Source organism: Python bivittatus, unplaced genomic scaffold (assembly GCF_059951505.1).
Source record: "Python bivittatus isolate LINGU-HERP-01145 unplaced genomic scaffold, Pbiv_v1 ctg000330_np1212, whole genome shotgun sequence".
NCBI classification, from domain to species: Eukaryota; Metazoa; Chordata; class Lepidosauria; order Squamata; family Pythonidae; genus Python; species Python bivittatus.
Window position 1 is genome coordinate 17181692 of NW_028277058.1, and position 16749 is coordinate 17198440.

The 16749-nt window shown below is 36.3% G+C and overlaps 1 long non-coding RNA gene and 1 pseudogene across 3 annotated transcripts in view; both read right to left on the reverse strand.

Moving 5' to 3' along the window:
• The window catches only part of LOC112540737 (uncharacterized), an 81171-nt gene extending 66269 nt beyond the window's left edge, over nucleotides 1-14902 (reverse strand). For 2 of the 3 annotated variants that reach the window (XR_015796315.1, XR_015796314.1), the window contains exons 1-3: nucleotides 14830-14902; nucleotides 3380-3512; nucleotides 1006-1119 (exon numbers count right to left, since the gene is read on the reverse strand). This is a non-coding gene — a long non-coding RNA (uncharacterized LOC112540737). The remainder of the gene's footprint in view (nucleotides 1-1005; nucleotides 1120-3379; nucleotides 3513-14829) is intronic. The other variant, XR_003084818.2, reaches the window with a different exon arrangement.
• Nucleotides 14903-15469: 567 nt separating this feature from the next.
• On the reverse strand, nucleotides 15470-16305 carry LOC148215904 (transmembrane protein 184A-like; annotated as a pseudogene).
• Nucleotides 16306-16749: the final 444 nt, after the last annotated feature.

The window sequence follows — 16749 nt, forward strand, 5'->3', positions numbered from 1 at the left end:
AAAATAGATATGTTGTTATCTCTGGTATCCCTTAATGGACTTTTGCTGACCCAAGGAATGAAATGACGATGCTTTATGGATTTGTTTACAGATAAGAGATGGGATATGGGAAGAAGAGATCATTTGTTGTATTTTAAGAGGAGATGATAAGTTATTAAAATTGTTTATACTTGTGATTAAGATGGTCAGTCACTTCCTTATATATTTCTTTTCTTTTTCTTTACTATATTCTTACTTTTCTTACTTTTCTATTTCTATTTCTTTTTCTATTTTTCCTTTTTTTCTTTTCTGCACCTTCTACTCTTTAAGTTTGTATTAGTTTTTATTGTTGTAATTATAATCTTTAATAAGATTACCATTAAACGATACATTATTTTGGCTTCTTGCTTAGCTGTATTTTCTAAGTGCAGTTTTCTAAATATTGTGGAATTCTGAAAAGATGCCTTCAGTGGAAGGTAGAAGAGATCCGTGTGCTCTTCTCATTGGTAAATCCAAATAAAGTAAGGCAACAAGCAAGTCTGACAAAGAAGCTGAAACAATATAGTTCTCTGAGCATTGAAGCAGGTCTACCAGGTAAATATTATTATTCCTTCAGGTTAGTGGTATTTGCTTTCTGAGATGTTAGCAGCCTGATGCTTATATAGGCACATTTGTGTTGACTCACTCAACAAACAATTTATTTCAGCTATCTGGTCTTTCTTCAAAGCTTTGTAGATCTTTAAAAAAATCAGAGTAAGTATGCCATTATGCTCTACTACTCTCTCTCTATTTTTTTTTTTCAATAGGTCACAACTTCTTAAGCAAATAGGCTGAGGCTGCGGGACGAAATACGTGGTTCAGAATTCAAGAAATGCATAATATGAGATGTTAGGTTAGGAGCAACTCATTTTCAAACTCAAAGACAAGTGCCTTGTACCTAGTCATTCCTCTGGATCTGGAAAAATTGTCATCCTATAGACTTAAAAGATTTTTAATATTATTCTTTCAAAAAAATATCTGCAGTACCTTATTATAGTTTATTTAAAGATTCTGAAGATTCCACAGAGAGAGATATGAGTTCCATTGGAAATGTTTTTCTTAGGTTTATGTAAAGGTGCTATTCCATCTGCTCCCGAGTGCCTGAAGTATAGCAAGAATATCCTAAAACTTCCCACTAATGTAAGTGCGAAATAGACAATTAAAACATCCATTATCAGGATATTAATTTCCAATATTTTCTTCTTTTTGTCAATGCTATTTGGCAATAATAATAATAATAATAATAATAATAATAATAATAATGCATCAGTATTGCATATACTTCATAATGCCCCATATTATTTTGTGCATTATACACCAATATATCTTATTCAGATGGATATTTAGATAATTTCTACAATAACAGACATTGCTCTTAACAACATGTCATACTCAATTCAACCTAATTGTATCTTCATGTCTTATGCCAAACAAAACCTCCTGTTCTCATAGCGCTTTACTAGACAACCCATGGCCTGTTGGGTCATTGTTTCAGAGATATTTCCTTACCTAAACAGAGAAACAGAATGACCAAGGGCAAAAAAGCAGTGGGAGTGTGAGCAACTTGCGACTTGCTGCTGGCTTTGCTTGTGGGAAGCGGCAGGGAGCATTACAAATCCTTCCTTCCTTCCTTCCTTCCTTCCTTCCTTCCTTCCTTCCTTCCTTCCTTCCTTCCTTCCTTCCTTCCTTCCTTCCTTCCCACATATAATATAGGCTTGTGCCATTTGCCCCACCCCCATCCCGATGACCCTCAGGAGAGCCCTGGTGAAGCCTCCTCCTACTCTTCAACTGACCCACGGAACTGCCTGCCACTTTGCTGGGGGGAGGTGGAACAAAGGGAGCTGTGGACCATGAGGAAAACTGCACCCCCACTCCCCATTCTGGCATGTCTCCAAGGGCCCCTCCCTTGAGGGAGGAAGAGGGCTCCCCCCACCAACCACTGGTGCCTCCAGCCAGCCCTACCTAACCAGGAGGCAACTAAGTTGCTCCCTCATCCTTCCCTCAATGCCCAAAGCCATTAAGAGATTTTATTTTTTGCCTCATTTCCAAAGTAGCCACTCGCCACTCGCCTGACAGGCTTTGCCACCAGCTGATTGGGCACAGGGGACAAAGGAGGTGGGAAAGAGGTCGGGGGTATGCCCATGACGATCACATGACCTGGACAGCAGTGCAATAGCACAACAGTGCTGAAGCAGCCACAAATTTCAGGAGGAATGGGTCCGAGACTTTGCATGGATTCTGTAAGTTAGCCAATTTGAGGTACCTTGGTTCAAAAATTGTTATCCTATGATGCACCGTTTCACCCAGTTGAAGGTTACAGACATGAGAATTTTAGTAGTAAAGAGATCTGATAAGGAATAGAATCTGTCGGGCATTGCTTGCTACTTTGGTCTCCAAACACAATATGCTATTGGACACAAGATTTGATATAATGTCCTGATTTAAAATATATTGTGGACTTAGGCAGAAATGCTGCATATTCTCCACTTTTTTACATAACTTTGAAATCTCTTGCTGATACCATCAGGGAGCATATGATACTTTTTTAGCCTGAAAAGTGGTACATTTGAAAATAAATTAGCTCTTTATGCTTTTGCTTCTCTATTATTCTTAATTAATTATCTTCATGCAGTTTTGAAATTATTTCATGTTATTAACTGAATAGATCGCTTTGGGCCTCTCTGGTATAAAAATAACTGAGTTAAATTTTAGGTAACAGAAACATTCCAATATTCAGTTTTAATATACAGTTTTCAAGGAGAAAAAGGTAGAAAATCTACATAATGCCATTTGGTAGATCTAAAAACATCCCAGTTATCTGAAAATATTGTTGAAAAATCATTGGAGGTCACATATATTGCACTTGGTGGGCCAAAATGGCTGAGAATTATTTTAATTTGCCCAATCTCTGGGCTTTTTAAAATAGCAATTACTTCCTGTTGTAAATTATTTAGGGAATGTATCCATGTATCCATATATCCATCAGTGCTCCCAAGTTCACCTGAAAGCATTCATTCAGATATATATATATATATATATATATATATATATATATATATATAAAAAACAGAAATAACATAAAAAGCTAAAAGTGCAATAAGAAAAGAAAATAGAGGAAAATAGAAAAGAAAAGAAAATATAAAGACATAAAGACATAAAGAAGTGGCTTCCGATATTCTTCATACCAGTTGCAAGTACAATTATATTTTAACCTCTCTCTCTAAAGTTGAAATGTAGACAGAATAGCCTGAACAAGCTGACAATCTGATTTAACTTATGATGGCCATTCTGTGACAGATAAGGTGATTCATTTATTTATTTATTTATTTATTTAGAAAATTTATATGGCTGCCCAACTCACAAACAGTGACTCCAGGTGATTGCTCCTGAATACACCAAAAGGAACACAGTTTTAGAAGTTTTGATGGCTTCTATGATGTCCATTATATTACATCATTGTCATTGTTGTCATCATCATCTTCTCTTGAAAGACCCTGGGACAATACACAGAGCAATAGAAACATAGCATAGTGGTATAAGGTTGAGAAATGAAAGAAAACAATACCTCTCATATTATTTATACTGCTATGCAAGCAGAAAATCTGACAAGCTTTCTTTCCATCTTTTCAATGGGGCTGAAGTGAATTAAGTGTTTTATTGATTCAACATACACTTAAAAATAGAAGAAACAAGATTGAGCCATATTTAATCATTCTATATCAATCCAATGAAAATTCCAATTCCCAACAACACTATCAATGATGTTATTTGCACTTAGTGGGAATTTACACTTTGAACTAGCATTAGTTTTTCCCTAATGCAAATAGTAGCATTGCATGTTAGGGTGGAGTGAGACTAATTTTTGTAACCAGAGGAGAAAAGCTTAAATACCTCAACTCCTATATATATAGCCCTTCCCGGTAACTCAGGTTTGTTTGAGTCAGAGGAGCTCTTTCAGCAAAGGTGTGAGATTAACTAGGGATTTGAAAGTCCTTATCAATTCTACATTTCCATTTCTGCTGTTTCTCCAAACGTATTGCAATGGTGGTGGGAAAGTTTCATAGATTCCTTCTCGCTCTTTGCAGTCCTTGAGCTATCTCAGCTTGTGCAAGATGTCATGCATGAATGGGTCTCTAGCCACCTGTATATATCCTGAATTCAACTCAAACTGGACACAGGAAGGTCTGGGCTATTTGTCCATACCAGAGAAACTGCAATATCTGCTTTGGAAATTGAATCTGATATATTACCATAGCATTGCTTATAAAAGTGTTGATATTTTTGTTACAGAATTAATTATTTACTGTAAGTATATTCATAAAAATGTACTTACAGTACAACAACCAACATCTGGATCAGACTGGGCAATCTGTATCCTTTGATCTAATTTCATATAGTTCTAACCTAATTTCAACTTGCAAATAATTAACTAGATGTCTGCCAAAGTGATTTGTCTGTACCTGCCTACTGGGCAGGGCTGAACAGGAAGAGTGGAAGAAAACACTTTCTACCTCTATCAAAAAATCCATAGCAAATTTCAAGGAACAAACGTAAATCTTGGGAGGAAAAAAAAAAAGTCTCACTTCTAAAGTCCAATGTGTATACACTTATGTGATTCTCCATGCAAGAGAAAAAGTGGTTTGATGAGCGCCATACAGATGGGGAATCAATTAATTACAGGCAATTAATTTTAAACAGTTATTCAGTTAATATTTATTGCATTGTGATTTCTAGTCAATATATTTATGTCCTTTCATAAATGCATGGCTATATATGATTCATTATATACAGACATTTACTGCTCTGCCCACTGATTGTCTAAGTCAATCTTACAGTTTCAGGTTAAGATGGCAACCCTAGGTTGACCATATGGGGAAGCTGGACATTCCACTGGGTTTTTGAACATTTATAATTCTTTTTCTGTCTAATATTTCTTTGTTGAAGGGATTGCCTTAAGTGCAACACTGTCTTCCTTTGGAGTAAATGCAATACTAGGATGCTCCTGCAGTCTTCTCTCTGCCACTCATGCTAATCCCTGCTTTATTCCTGAGTAGGTGAGCACATCTACCAAAGAAAGCACTGGGCTATAACCAGCCATTCAAGGTTATGAGGTCCATTTGAGTATTCTTGAATATTAAGGCAGAGCTGAAGACAGGCACTTTGCAAGCACTTCACAGCTTTCTATTTTTTTTTAAAATTGAAATAATTTTTCAAGGTTTGTAAAAATAACTGAACAGGGTGTGAGCACCATAAGATGGGTCTTAGGACTACCCTATTTAAGGTGCAAAAACCTTATTGGCTGCTAACTGATTGAGAAGTGATACCAGAAACTGTAATTCTTTGAGCAGAATGAAAGACATAATGGCTATTGTAGTTGCAGCTATTTCCCTCTAACCTACAGTGGCTTGAATACCTATGCTAATTGAATCTTCAGGCCAGCCTTATGTGATAATAAATACAGCATAGCAGGGACAAATTACTTGTAATTTAAAGTCAGACAGAGAGGGAGAAAGGTCCACTTAATAGGAACACTTCTAAAAAGCAGATAAATTGTTTGCAGGTTTTTAGCCACCTGCTACTAATTACCATAGCTATAAGTTTCTAAGTCAACACAGATGTTACAGAACTAAAAGCCATAAAAACAGGTAAAATGAGAAAAGAAGAATCCAAACAGGGAACTGTGAAAGTGTGATATGTGCTGTCAAAGGAACTTCCCCTGCCTCCTCCCCAGCTCAAACCACTGGATTCATCACAAAAAGAAATGTGTATATGTCTTTATATCTATATCTATCATCTCAAAGATTGTTTGGATCCTATTTTGCTTTGTCTATGTAATATCTTTTTCTCAACATGCACAACCAATAATAAGTAAATGGAGTGGAGACCTTAGTATTCAGTATTCAGCTTAAGACAGAAACCTTTATTGTAAAACAAATATTTTGATGTAATTTTCAGCCGTTTATTAACGTCATATTCAGCTTTAGATGTAAAAATTTAAACAGTTTTATGTTTATAAATATCGACATTTCAAATCATAGTTAACACTGATATACCTTTTCTTTTTTTTTCTACCTTTAGAGGTTTAATTGTCAGAGTGTTAATAATCTCTAGTCAATACTGTATAGATACACTGTATTGAAATAATATAATGTGACATGTATGTCTTATAGTAATATAATAAATCAATTTTTTTTTAAAAAAAGGTCGTTTCGATGTTCACCAAAGATTTCAAGAGAAATGGCAGCATAAAGTAGTATAATTCTGATTGATGTATTTATACTACAAACTTGACCTTGAAATGCAGTGGAAAGGTTTCTCTGGATCAAAAGAATTCCATTAATTCTTATATCCCATGAATATGTTTAATCAGGGCTAAGGTCAGACTAAAGACCATAAGTTATACTTGTTATACGTTAAAAAAAAAGAGCTCAACGATAGAGATTGGTTGAATCTAGTAAAGACTTTCTGTAAATGATCTAAATTTTATGTTCACAAGATGTGCCTATCCTTAAGAAGATTCACTCATGGAATTAGAAAAAACAATTTACACCTCTTTTTTTCTCCCCCCTTCAACCTCTGTACTATTGCTCAGGTTGTTCTACAGAACTCACATTACTCTAGAACAGATTTTTTTTTGTTTTGGTCAAAAAGAGAAGGACACTGGGGAAGAAGGAATTATGAAATACCAACTTCTGAACTTTGGTGAGCAGGGAAAAGGTACTCTGTGGTCATGAACAGAATGCCAACCATGGCTCCAAATAACAATAATAACCTTTATATTTGCACAAACACAGCTCAGATTCCATCATGGTAAATACTTTGGAAATCCCCAAGCTTTTGGCTTTTTTAAAAAAAAATTATTGGACTCCTTTTAGTTTCAGATGCATTGTGTTTCATATTCTAGAGTTGTCTCTTTGTTTGGATTTGTGGATTTTACCAATTTTTGCTGGTGTATTGAAAAAAATGCTGTTGCTTAGCTGCATTAGCTAGACTTCGGTCTTTAACAGCAGTCTAGAACTCTTTTAAATGAATACATGAGTTCATACTGAATATGGACAGGGATTTTTTGCATGTGTACATCCCAGACTTTTTAAGCAAACATAAATAAATATTTCCAAAAAATTATTTAATGTTCTGAGCCTTGGGCTTAAAATATAGGAAGAAGACTAATATAACCTGCATTTGTATTTGTGTAACCTTGTAAATCTTAGCAGGTAGCTTGCTAGAAAAGAACTATTATGACACTGATGTGGGAAATATCATAACCCCAAAGAAATAATCTATGAATGTTTTGGAATTTGAACTCAGTTTTCTTTTTTCCTGATTCCCAATTTCCTTTTAGTAATTACAAGCCATCTGGTCTTAGAGGCTACGTAATAGGTGAAAAATGGTAACACTTCCTTTGTACCTGGATGTGTTAATTTAGAACGTCTTCACCATGTTTCAAGGCAAAAATAAGACAAACAAAATGCATACGCCCAGATTTAGATCAGATATACAACTGCATCAAGATCAAAAATGACCCCCAGTATATTTGGTCATATCTGTTTGAGAAATCTGCATTAATGTAAGTTAAACCTCCACAAAGCAACACAAGTGGAATTCTGAGAAAAAATTGCAAGGATGAAAGACCTGGCATGTCTGTTTAAAGAAAAAAAAATTAAGCCATTGCAACAGGTACATACCTAAGGCTGAAAATGACATCAGGCTGTGGAATTGTAGATCAAATACTCATGATTTTGCTTTTTACCCTTTGGGGTCGTTTCTCTGATAAATAATTCAGGGACTGCAGTGGCAAGTAGTTTGCATACTGACAAGATTAAAAAGAATGCTTTGTCTGGGTTAAATTTACAATCTGAAACCTTCCTTTAAAATGTCAAGAAGGTAATTAATTTAAGATGGTTTGCCAAGCAGAATCCTCCCGACCCTGTCAGAATAATTTCATTTCCTAAGGGTAAGGAAGGATGTTGCATTTATCTTGGTGAAGCTTTGGTTTTATTTTCTTTGTTTTTATCCCTCTATTCCATTTGTATTAACATGTTCCTCATAGTCTTCCTGAGTAAAAATTAGTTCTACAATCTTTTCTGCTGAATGCTACCACCCCCCTCGCCCTCCCACAGATAAAGCAAATAGGGGCAACAAATTACCACTGAACAGGGACTGAAATACCAGTCAGACCTTTTGACTTGAAGAGAAGACAAGCATTTTCCACAGAGAATGCCTCTCCCCCTGCCTGCACGTTCAGACAAGCGTTTCTGAGGAGCAGCAGGACATGCATAAATTCAACAGCATGACAATTCAGTTTGGGCAGAGCAAAAGCTTTTGGTCCCACACCAGCACAGTAGCAATCGCTCTTATGAATGAGGGCCTAAATGCACGACAATCAGCAGGATTTTTTACATCTGCTCTTCAAGCCATGTTTACTGGTGTAAAAATGTTTTTGTAGTTGTGGCACCTCAGCTAATCCCTGCAGGGCAGTATGAATTTGATTAAAGAATACAGCATCATTTGGAGACTTCTGGCAATCTCATTTTGGTGGTTGCTTTAAGAAAGAAAGTCATTTTTATTTTTAGTTTCCACTTGTTTGAACATGTGATGCTTTGTATGTTATAATAACTCAATATACTTTGAGTTATTCTGAAGTGCCTGCTGTGGGAATGTTGACACCCCACATTCCGTCCGGCCTTTGAATGGACAGCTTGAGATGTTTAAACCAACCTGCTATAGATATCAATGGGATTAAAATTGTGCAATGCACAGAAATAGATACCATCACACAGGTGAGCAGTGAATAATGCCTTCTAAAATCTATCACTGTTTGTTCAAAAATTCACACAAAGTACTGTAAACCTGAGAACCTGTATCCAAAAAGGAATATATACTTGGGAAAGTTGTACACAGAAAAGTGCTTATTGTTTATCTATTTTTCTTTGACTCTGTAATGACTCTGGCAGAGTACAATATTACAAATAGTTCAAAACTATTAATAATAGGAAAGAATGATAAATGTCCAGACAGAAAAAAATAAAATACAAAGTTTAACACAAAACATTTCCATTAGAGGTCCACTATACACCCTAGCTCTGGGGGAAGAAACAGATTTTTATGGCCTGTTTAAATGAAGTCAAGACTTTAGGGCCTGTATGGTTGATCAAGAATGGAAGAATCCATCTGAAAGCGTATTCAAGGAAAATTCTGTTCTGCTGTGAATGCTCAGGATCTTTCCAAAACTTAATTCTGTCTCCTAGACATTAACTTTGGCAGATTGTCTGTAAAGAAGGTTCTTCCTAATTCTCCATTTTCATCCTTGTTGGTGTCTTCAACCAATCAGACCACCACAAATCCAGACACTTTTTTTTAAAGTATCCCAGGGTTTGTGCAATAGAAATCTTCTAAAAGACTGAAGAGGCTGGTCTAAAACATGAGACACAGAACATTCACTCAGCACAGCAGTAGAGGATAAAGTCTTATTTTATTAGGAAAAAGGGAGGAGAGAACGAAAAAGAGAGAGGTAATGTATTTGTGCATATTTTCTTTGTAGAGACTCAAGCAATTGTTACATGTTCAAACCAAAGGAGGGAGAAACAAAACAGTCCACCCCAAAGTTTGGTGAGAAACAAGGAAATTTTTAACTGAAGTTTTATGTATTTATATATATTTATGTTTTAATGTTTGTTGTGACTTGCCCAGAGTTCCCCCATCGGGGGGAGATGGGCGGGTGAGAAATGTAATAAATAAAATAAAAAATAATAAAATAAAAATAAAAATAGATGTGCAAATACATTACAAATATAGGTCCCCCCCTTATTTTCTATTAATTTATTTCCTTCCATTGATTTCTAGCACTTACTATATTTTATACTTTCTTTTCCTCTGTTCTTACTGGTTGACATACTAAGGCACACCAACATGCTCCTTCTGGAACTTAATTCTGCTGAGATTCATCCAGCCCTCACCCTGTCCTGGTTTACACAAGCCCTTAAAAACCTAGCTCTATCCATAGGCCCTGGGTTATAATGGGTGATAGGATCTTTGTGGGGTGGTTTGGTTGCTAATTGATTGTTTTTCTCCAGACCTTCTTTGTGCATTATATATCCTATTTTTATTGTTTTACTGTTGTATCTTGTAAGTTGCCCAGAGTTGTACAGATTGGGATAGCCTATAAATGTAATAATAAACAAACAAACAAATAAATAAACTATTCATCCCTCAAAAGCTTGGTCAACTAACTTGGCTTTTTGCTTTTCCTATTACAGGTAGTCCTTGTTTAGTGACTGTAATTGATTCTGGTAGTGTGGTTGTTAAGCTGAGTGGTTGCTAAGTGAAAATCAGTGACCATGCCCATGCTTATGATTGCACTTCAGCTCTCCTTAGGAGACAAACAAAAGCCTTCAGTGTGAAACTGATTAGGGTCTTGAGGGTTCTAATTAACTAATTAAGGTCACAGAGCTGAGCTTGTTAACTTGCAGCTAGCACTTTTTAGGATGTGTTACGCTGTGGAGAAAAGCAGCTCAGAAAGTGATAGCTTGTTTAGGCAATTTTTTCACTCTGCAAGGGGGGAAAAAAGAAAAATAAAGTCAGGCACAGGACAAAGCTACTAACTGACTGTAATGGTGAACAGGTGACTAAGAGACACTGCAAAGGTTGTAAATGCGGGTAATGGTTGCAAAGTTACTTTTTCATCACTGTTGTAACTGCAAATGGTCACTGTCTGAGGCAGTTACAAAACAAGGACTACCTGTGATGAGTTTTAAGAAGTGTTCATAAAGTGTTTGTTATCCTTGGTTGCATCCAAGGTCTCAATCAAAGAGTTACTTCCTGCTTTGCCTCTGTTTGCCTTTCTTTGCAGGAGGATTCTATTGGCTGGGAGTGAGAGCAGAAAACAGTAGATTGAAAGGAGCATTTTTGTGTGTAGACTAGGTCAGAACTTTACTTTTCTTTACAAATTCTGTTGTGGCATCAAAGGTGTGCTTTTGTGATGTAATCCTCAGATTTTCATCTACATCCTCTTTCTCCACCTGGCTAGCATGAGCTCCACCATTTACTCATAACTATCACTGTATTTACAGTCAGCTACTTTGCTTTGGGGCACCACCTACAATCAGCATAACCCAACATAAGTATCTCATCTGTTTTGGGTGGTTGGGGTGCAATAAGCATTAGGGAGTCTTTATTTAAACCATGTCCATATATACAAACACATAAGTGCACAGACACACATAAACACAAAACATAACACATACATATATGAATGCACTGTAATGGGAAAGACCTTGGGAGACAGGGTGAAGAGATGCTGCCTAGGGAACGAATGAGAGACATCATAGCCTGCAGCTGGATAGTGGGCAGGGCAAGAGGCTCAGAAGGGATCCTCCCTACTTTCTTGGGCTGTAAAGGAGACAGTGGGAGAATTGTACTGTCAGGCTCACAAGATTGATGTCAGCCTTACTAGGTAGACCAGATAGGAAACACAATCAGATAAGCTAATTCTATTTCAACTACATTAACAGAATCTTGCAACAGGATTGGCACAAGCTGAGTCTCTCCAGATCTTACCACCAAACTATAATTTTTAATTTTTGGACAAAAGGAGAAAATTATTAGTTACATGGGGAGTAAATTTATCGACAGTATGTAATTCATTTTAATTGAAATTAAATTAAATCAAATTTTGTCATACCTCTACCTATTTCTTTGTCTTAGCCCCATCTATGAGATTGCAACCCCCTATATACAACTGAAAGCCCAATGTGGCCTTTAGCCTGGCAAGAAGGTGGGCACTCCTGATGTTTACCTTTATTTATTTTAATAGATACATGCAATTTTGATAAGGAAATCAGAACCAAAATTCCAGTATGCAGAGGATGCAAACTCTATTAGGGATAGAGTTAAAACAGTGTAATGCCATGGCTGTAAAAAGGTATGATTCCAACCATGCCACCACCATTTTTGGGGGGTGGGGAGAGAGAAAGAGAGATGTTAATAGCTGATTATAGTCTGAATTTATTTTGGTCAGGCCTTGGAGGAGATAGGGAGGAAAGAATGCTTTCCCTTGTACTGTTTATGCATCTGTTTTTGTATTAAGTATAGTTATACTATATATCATAAAGAATTGAAGGGTTGTTCACAATGAATGAAAAATATATTATCACAATAATAACAAAGTTATAATACAAAGATAATAAGCAAATATACTGCAACAAGAACTATGATTTATAAAGTAAACAACTGAAATTCAAATTAAGATTAAGAAAGCAATATTGAATGAAAATCATGTTCAAATAAAGCTTACTTTATTGACTGATTAAAAGTAGGCATAACTTATCAAAAGGGAGCCAGGAGGTAGAAGCTGAACTAGATACTTTAAAGGATTTTTTTCTGGGGTTTGTGTGTGTCCATTTTTGGCCTTCTATGGCCTTTCATACTACAATTCACAGTTATAACATTTGGATAAGTATCACTACTACCTGTGCTGATTGCTAATGTTGTAAGTATACATCTAGTTATGCATGAATATTCAGATATGAGCATAAAAAGGAGGTTCATTTAGTTCACTTTGTCACTTGGAGTCACTAAAAGTTATGTCACTGGTGGCCAGGGACATCTACAGAGGAGAGGGGCCGTTTAAAAAATCAACACACATTAAAAAATGAGTGGGGGCTTCTACTGCATAGACAAATGTTATCTTAATTTTTTTGATTCTCCCCACCATGGACCCCCTGCTGGTCGCTTTAATATCAAAAGATTCAAACAAAGCAAAAGATGGGTCAGTGGCCCTGCTCCCGAAAACACCTTTCACAGTGTGACAGACATCTATTAAATCTAGCAAGACAATCCAGAGAAAATGCATTTTGCCATAGATCTTAAGTAGGCATAAGGGTAGATTTATTATGGTTGGTTACACAGCCAGATGTTTAGACTGGATTTGGCATTTATGTCCTATCGAGTCCATTCTAAGGACCTGGGATAGGCAGATGTTGTTGTTTGATGATGTTAAAGGTATCGTAGAGGATATAAGCTGTTCCATGTAAAGCTGCCTTTTGCAATTGACTGATAGTGATTTTGTCAATGCCAATGGTGTTCAAGCGGTGCTCCAGATGTTTTGGGATTGCACCCAAGGCGCCTATTATTATTGGTACTATCTTTGGTTTCTTTTGTCATAGTCATTCTATTTCTGTTTGTAGGTCTTTGTATTTTGTGATTTCCTCCAGTTCTTTCTCTTCTATTCTGCTGTCTCCAGGTATTGCAATGTCCACTATCCAGATTTTTCTGTCTTTCTTATCATCAGTTGTTAAGCATGGGGTGTGTGGCAAGTGCTTGGCTGTTTGAATTTTTATTATTATTATTATTATTATTATTATTATTATGCTTTGTTTCAGTTTGAATCAAATTTGCATTCTTAGGTCATAAGTATTCTGTTTTAAAGTTTATAATAAGATCAGGTCAGAATCAAAGACTCTAATAGCTAACTAACAGTTGACAATGAGCAAAGCAAGACAACTGTGCTTAGTTTTATACTTTGTGAAACATTCATAATTTATAGAAAGGGCTATCAGAAAACATTTCCTAGAATTGTCACAACATTCTGTCATCTCCTGCCATGATGAAAAAGTACAGTATTGTGAATATGATTAAAGTGCTTTGGAATTGAAGAAAACCATCAGTTGCCACTCCACTTCATGGTCTTTCCGTGTAGCAGCTAGAGTGAAGGGAAATATTGACAACTGGTTTCACAGAGTTTACCCAAAAGCAGGATATATCTCTACCACTAGCGATATCAGAAACCTTGGCCCTTGCTGCTTCTCTCCACTTTACCTTTGATTTAGAAGATTAGAAACTATAAAAAAGTAAAAAAAGGACCCAGTCTTCAAAAATGCCTTGACAAATACATTGGAAGAAAATCAGAGCACTAAGAGCATTCTGCTTAGCACATAAATAGGCAAGGCACTGAGAAAGAGATTATTTGGAAATCTCTATCTCTCAGGACACTCTATACAAGTTGATCTCATTGTGGAGAAGAAGGACTTTCAGACTTTATTCCGTAGATATAACATTAATGACTTTTCACTGGAACAAAGGTTATTTCCCTATTCTCATACTATAAACTTGTTCTAAATATCCAGCATAATCGTATGCATATACCTGGGAGTTACAAATTATTATAACAATTCCCTGACATTTTTACTGACTGAATAAAAGATTGCTCTCTGAATATAGCCATAAATGTTCTCTGTAGCTGCACTTAACAGCATGCCATAATTGGTTCATTTTATCACAATCTGGGTGAAATGCACTTGTGCAAGGAATAATCTTACAGGTCTAAGAAACTGCAGAGCAGATCTTACTTTAGAACCTATAGAATTTCAGAACTGAAGTAATCCTTCTCCCCCTCTACAATTCTTGTTAAAAAATATATCCTTTGTAAATGTTGTCATCGCGTGTGATTCTGAATTAAAAATAACCACTGAGTATTCAGTATCTGTGTTTGTCAGTATTTAATATTTGACAGTTATGATAGCTAGTGGCTAATAAGTAAATGTTTTTAGATTTTTCTGTATTTCTGTGGAGGCAAATACTGTTAACTAGATGGGGGAGGGATGTGAGTATACATGTAAACACCACTCCAAATCCTTCCCGGCTCTATCTTCTATCTATAGGTTTTGATCTTCGACTATTGAATGCAGGAATAGACAGAGGGTTCTGTAAAGTCTTTGGCTGAATCTACCCACTGACTTCCTGCAATAAGAAATCCTAATGAAGCAGACATCCTGATGGCAGAAATCGTAAGCACATTAGTCAAAACATACTCACAGATCCCTGAGAAGATTTTCATGTTCAAAGCAAAGGTTTTGTAGGCAGCTGGGCACGTTGGAATACTGGGGGCAGGGCTATCTATCTCAAAAAGTGAGTTGCAGGTGATTACTGCCTGCGTAAGACTGAATCTTTCCCACATCGATTTGTTTTGTTAGCCAGCTCTGTGCAAGCTACATGCTTTATTGAGAATGTATTAATGTGTAAACAACAGCATACTTCCATGTGATACAAAGGAAAATTACTAGTCTAAAAAGCTGTAGTTTGGAAAAGTTGATCTGCTATTATTGATCTTCCTATTAAGAAATTCCTGACAAGCTTTCAAGATACAAGGTTCTCTGGAAACCTGTTTTAAAAACCTGTTTGATCCAGTACATCAAACTGGATGGTAATTTTCTATTATAATTAGTATTAGACAGAATTTGAAAAGTATCATGCCTACAAGCTTAAAGTGATTAAAGTCTGATTAAAAATTAACACCCAAACTACAGTACATGGTGAATATGGACATTCATCAAATTTCCAATTTTTGTGAATTTCTACACTGGGCAGGAAGTTAATATTGGGGCACTTATTATTCAACATTCAGAAAATAAGAGATGGAAGAAAGTCAGTGATCTGAACCTCTGGGACACCATGATTATAAGACTGCCAGCAGCATCCATTGCCAGGAGAAGGGTAGCATGACTGCCTTTGTGACAGGAAACTTAATAACTAGCTAAAAGGGACACAAAAGCTCCAGTTGGCAAAATAGAAGAGGAAGCAGACAGAGGGGGGCAAACTGATGGAAAAATTGTAGATTATGGTGATATAGACTTAGCTGCTGGGGTTATTAAAGTCCCTATCATGATATTTCCAAAAGCTTACACAACAATAATGACTATCCCCATAAGTGATGTTATGAAGGAGAACTGTAGTGCCACCTTGCAAGATCTGAAAAACCCAGTGGAGTTTGATGTCCCATGACAGCCATATATTCCATACAGGCAACAAGACAAATGGGATTCTTTCAGATCTCAGGGATTAAAACAGAGACTTTGAAATCTGTATAGCAAGTTACTGTCCCTATGAATCAGATAAAAGTGGTACTAGTGGTTGCTGATCACCAAAAGGATAAACAATGAGTTGAAGGAATAGATTGACATAATAAAAAGAATGTAGATTATATGGCACTACTTATTGGGAACAATACACCTTTTCAAGGGCAAGAAGATTTGGGGGAAAGCAGGGAAGAGTTCTATGTCACTTAAAGAACCCAAGATGACTTTGCTATGATGTGGTCAAGATGAAGTGCTGGCTGGCTTGTGAGTGATTCTAATCAGCCCATAATTGGGAGCTATCATCCGCAATTAAGTGGCTGGAGTTCACTGGCAGAAGGGTGAAATTTAATGGCAGTTTGGTAGGAGACTGGTTACCAGACTGTCTACATAAACAAACTGAGGGTTTCATTAATTTTTTTAAAAAGCTCAAGTCCATCTCATCCCATTTATGGGGAAAAAAAAAAAGGAATATTCCATTTAACATTCTGCTAAATTCCTATTTTAAAAACATCTGAACATAGATAAGATTATACAGAGTCTTGTCCTTCTCCTCTCTTCATTGTTTCACAAATAATAAGAATCACTGACAGCTTAGGGTGAAAGCCCTTAATATGGTATCTGTGGATATACTAAACCTATACATAGCTGGGAGTACACCAGCCTCTCTGCCCCATCTGATTTCTTTTTTGCGTGGTCACACCCAGTATACCTATCATTTCGTTAATGGATGAAGCAAACATGGCCGCCACCATAGCCACAATACACTCATGAAATTTCAAAGGTCAGCTCTAGCAAAAAGAATTGAGGATTCCTGGCGTAAGGGCCTTAGACGTTACACAAACAAATATCCCTAGTATTAATGCAAGCAGCCCAATATAGG